The sequence below is a fragment of the Crotalus tigris genome, unplaced genomic scaffold, assembly GCF_016545835.1.
Source record: "Crotalus tigris isolate CLP2741 ecotype Arizona unplaced genomic scaffold, ASM1654583v1 scf7180000017600.4437325, whole genome shotgun sequence".
Taxonomy (NCBI): domain Eukaryota; kingdom Metazoa; phylum Chordata; class Lepidosauria; order Squamata; family Viperidae; genus Crotalus; species Crotalus tigris.
In genome coordinates, this window is record NW_024096504.1 from 1,341,106 (window position 1) to 1,346,186 (window position 5,081).

The window sequence follows — 5,081 nt, forward strand, 5'->3', positions numbered from 1 at the left end:
TCTGGCAACCTGTATAGCTTTCTTATTTACAGTTGGAAAGTCTTCAATCCACCCTGAATAGGTATTGATTATAACTAACAGGGCTACATATTTCTTACTCCTAGGCATATCAGTAAAATCAACAATGACATAGTCCATTGGAAAATAAGCGATTGGTTGTCGACCAGCTGGTACTATTGGTCCTTGGCGTGCATTGGTTTGGGCACAAATAGAACATTGAGAACATACTTGGGCTGTTAACGAAGAAGCAAAGGGAAGATAGAAAAATCGTTCAAGCTGTTGTAATAATGCAGTTTTTTCCCAGATGATGTTGCTTATGGGCTTGAAAAATAAGGGGGCGGGCAAGCGCCAGAGGAACAGCAATGCACCCATTGGGAAGAATGTACCAGCCTTTAACCAGTTCAGCTTGTACCTCTTGCTTTAACTTTTGGCTTTCCTCTGTCGTATATGTAGGATCAAGTTTTTCTAAGTAAGTGTCTAAATACATGAACCTGGTGACATCCGACTGGAGAGGGGGGCCTTCTAACGCAGCTCTCTTGGCTTCTTTGTCTGCCTTCCTATTGCCCTGGGTAATAAGGCTTGAGTCTTTTTGATGTCCAGGACAATGGATGATCGCAACTTTGGATGGCAATTGAGCTGCCTTAATAAGTCTTTTAATCAAACTTGCATATTGGATGATCTTGCCTGTGGAGTCCATATATCCTCTCTCTTTGTAGATTGCTGCATGTGCGTGAATTGTCAAAAAGGCATATTTACTGTCCGTATATACATTTAAAATAATTCCCACAGCTATTTCTAATGCTCAGGTTAAGGCATATAATTCTGCAAATTGTGCACTTGCTTGGCTAGGTAATTGTGCTGACTCTACAGTTGCAGTTTGAGAAACAATTGTGTAACCAGAGTATCTAATTCCTTGATCCATAAAGCTGGATCCATCAGTAAATCACTGAAAGTCTGGATTATGCAATGGTTGGTCCATAAGGTTAGGTCTGCAAGAATATTGTAGTTCTATTGTTTGCATGCAGTTATGCACGGGCATAGCTGAATCTGGTATTGGCATGAGAGTGGTTGGATTGAGAGTTGAGCACTGTTGCAGTGTAACTTGTGGATTTTCTAATAAAAGGGCCTGTATCTTATGCATCCTCTGATTGCTGATCCACAAATGTCCCTTATTGTCAATAATTGTCTGTAGGGCACGACTAGTACAAACAGCCACCAGTGCTGAAAAGGTTAACTTATTTGCCTCCTGTAGTAACAGTATAACTGCTGCTAGAATTTTTAAACATTGTGGCCAACCCTGCGAGGCCATATCCAGCTGTTTTGATAGATAAACGACTGGACGGTTCCAATTTCCCTGCTTTTGGGTAAGAACTCCTAAAGCCACATTCTGTCTCACATCGACATAAAGGCCTAGATATATCAGATAGTTCTAGAGCTGGTGCTGTATTAAGAGCCTGTTGAAGGTGTTTCATTGCTAGAGTCTGTTCTCGTTGCCACAAAAGAGGTTCCTTTTCTGGTCCCCTTAAAACTTGGTATAATGGTTTAGCTGTGAGAGCGAAGTTAGGAATCCAAATTCTACAGAAGCCTGTAATTCCCAAAAGGCTCTAACTTCCTGTTTTGTCTGGGGAATGGGAATCTGTAACACAGCTTGCTTTCTCTGGGGGCCCAAAGTTCTTTGTCCTTGTGATAGTTCATAGCCTAAATACATTACAGTCTTTTGAACTAATTGTGCTTTCTTTCTGGACGCTCTGTAGCCACAATCTTGTAACAATCAGAGCAGTCTGGATGTGTTTTCAAAGCAATCCTCCCTGCTTTGTCCAGTTATCAGAATATCATCTACATATTGAAGGCAACAAACTTCTTGTCTGACTAACTTCAAATATGCAAGGTCTTGGGGTAAAGCTTGACCAAAACACGTAGGTGAATTCTTAAAACCTTGTGGTAGTCTAGTCCAGGTATACTGAGTCTTAACTTGTGTCTTTGGATTAGCCCATTCAAATGCAAAGATTGACTGACAATTCTCAGCTAAAGGTATGATGAAAACTGCATCCTTTAAGTCCACAACTGAAAACCATTTAGCGGATGCAGGTATTCTACTCAAAAGAATATATGAATTAGGAACAGTCACGTGTAGGGTCAAGGTCAACTTATTAATGGGGAGGAGATCTTGTACCGGTCTCCACTGTCTGTCGGGTTTACAAACAGGTAGAATTGAAGTATTCCAGGGTGACTGAATTTTTCTAATGATTTTTGCTATCAAGTATTTTTGAATTAATTCTTGAATGGCAATTGCAGCCTCTGAAGTACCATATTGTTGGGGCACCCTAACAGGATATGCCTGGGGTTTTAGTTCCACCATAACGGGCATGGCATATTTTGCAAATCCAGGGGGGTTACCCTCCGCCCACAGGAGTGGGACATTAAACTGCTGCCACGTATTACCTCCTACTTTCTCTTTTTCTGTCACTATCATCAAACGCCATATTTCTTCCACTGGGTGGCGCACTTGCATTAATTGTTTCCCATGGTCAAAGGATATTGTTGCTTTTAACTTAGTAAGCAAGTCTCTCCCCAATAATGGAATTGGACAGTCTGGGGCATATAGAAATTGATGTTTAATGATTCCTTTTCCCACTTGCCATGTTAGGGATTCCATGAGTGGTCGGGATTGAGTTTCTCCGGATACTCCCTGAATTTGCATGGTCTAGTTTGATGGCCTCCAATAGATTTATTTAGGACTGATCTGGTGGCTCCCGTGTCAACTAACATTGGGACAATCTGTCCTCTCACCCATATTTTAACAATGGACTCCAGGGGTGGGACCATAGAACCCTGTCCTCTTCAGTCTCCCCACTCCATATCAGCTAAGCCAATCGTGTTTTCTTCTCTTTCTTCTGTCTGACTGGGATAGGCTGGACGCCCTCTTCCCCTGAAGCTTCCCCTGTAACTTCTCTGGAAAGTCCCTCTAAATCCTCTTCCTCATCCTCTTCCATGCTGGTGAGATTGTCCCCTTGGTTGGCCATTCCTCTGGGGGCACTCCCTTTGCCAGTGTCCTTCCTGTTTACAGATGGCACATTGGTTGGGTCCAATACACATCCCCCCCAATGCCACTGCCAACATTTCAACTTTCTTTTTCTCTTTCTGATCTAATTTATGCTCCTCTTCTTTTTCACAGTTACGGAACACCTTCTGTGCTATTTCCATAATCTCTGCTACATTCTTGTCTAATGCCCCTTCTGTTTGTTGTAACTTTTTTTCTTATGTCTGGGGCACTTTGGGTGATATATCTTTCAATTAGGAGGGGGCGGTTTTGTGCCATCTCCATATCAAGACCTTCTATCAGTCTGCTGAGAAAAGCGGTTGGTGACTCATGTTTCTCTTGCCAAATACTAGTTACTGCAGCATAATTAACTGGATGGATTGCTGCTTCTCTCAGGGCTTCTAAACACAAAAGCCGATAATTCTGCAACAACGTTTGGTGCTGTGCATTGTTAGTATTCCAGTTTGGTCTTTCTTCTACTGCTTCGGTATTTCTGCTTGCCTGATAATTCGCTTCTCCCTTGGGGTGTCAGCGGGCAAGTACTTTCATTTTTCCTAATCTATATTTTTCTCTCCCTTCCATATCCAGTAAAGTAGAAATAAGTTGTTGCATATCATCCCAGGTGGGATTATGCATCTGAATAATGGTGGAGAATAGGTCTATCATTTCTTGAAGTTTTTCTGAAAATGGTCCATATTGCTGACGCCAATTAAATAGATCAGTGGTTGTAAAGGGAACATACTGAAGCATTGGAATATTGGTGTTATTTGGTCCAGGGACCAAGACTTCTCTTAGAGGGGCTATCATTTCTTCTGTTTTGACCCCTGTTTTACTTCTAGTTCGACTAGAAACTGATGTTTTGCTGTCATCACTATCCAAGTCCTGTTCTGTCTTCTGAACGGTTTTATCTTCTTTTATCTTTCTTTCCACACCAGCTTCTGGTTGAAGATGGACTTCATTTCTTTCACAAGGAGAAGGCATTTTTCAACAATATATATTGATAAAGCAAGACAATTCAGTGAATTTGTTTTGTGACACAAATCTTGTCCCTGCTTTGGCTTAGGATCTCATCTTTGTCCATTTTCAGTTTCAACAGTTTGGACTTCAGTGAAATGGGTTTTTAAAGAGTGGCAGCCATGTTGTGATTAGATACCCTCATTGCAGGGACAATACTCTAAGAAATATTTACTATTTGGAAGAATGGAAAAATTCAGACTTTGTTCACTCAGGAACTTTCCTTCCATTAAAAAATATATATAGGTAGTCCTTGACTTACAACCATTCATTTAGTGACTGTTTGAAGTTACAATGGCATTGAAAAAAGAGACTTAAGACCATTTTGTACACTTACAACTGATGCGGCATCCCCATGGTCACACAATCAAAATTCAAATGCTTGGCAACTGCCTCAAATTTATGGCAGTTGCAGTGTCCTGGGGTCATGTGATCACATTTGGTGACATTCTGATAAGCAAAGTCAATGGGAATCCAGATTCATTTAACAACCATATTACTAACTTAACAATTTAATTCTCTTAACAACTGTGGCATTTGCTTAGCCAAAGAAATTTGGGACTAAGTTGTGTTCATAAGTCAAGAACTATCTATAACTTTATAACTATATTTGGCTGTAGTAGAAATTGTTAAGGTAACTCTCATATTGAAAAACTGTCCTTTTGTCTCTTAAGCTGTTTATGCTTACCTAGCATATAAAAATGACTATAGTTAAATGCTTTAACAACACAATTTTAAAGGACAGATGTCTTAAGTTTAAATCTGACTGACTTCTTTTTTATTTGTCTGCAATCTCGTACCTCATTGCCTTTGAGAGCAATAAAATCCTATATTTATTAGCCTGAGTGGTCGTTTTCCAAATCTGCCTCACGTTAGAAATATAAATCTAAAGATATTTATCTTTTTTTAAAAATAGCGATCTAAAGTACTACCATACTTTCTGGCATATAAGACAACTTTTGAAAGCGTTGAAATCGGCGCCGAAGTTGGGGGTCATCTTATACACCAAGTCATCTTATATGCCGGA

The 5,081-nt window shown here is 40.2% G+C and overlaps 1 pseudogene; it reads right to left on the bottom strand.

The window, feature by feature from the left end:
- Nucleotides 1–232: 232 nt before the first annotated feature.
- LOC120319003 lies at nt 233–3,512 on the bottom strand (annotated as a pseudogene).
- Nucleotides 3,513–5,081: the final 1,569 nt, after the last annotated feature.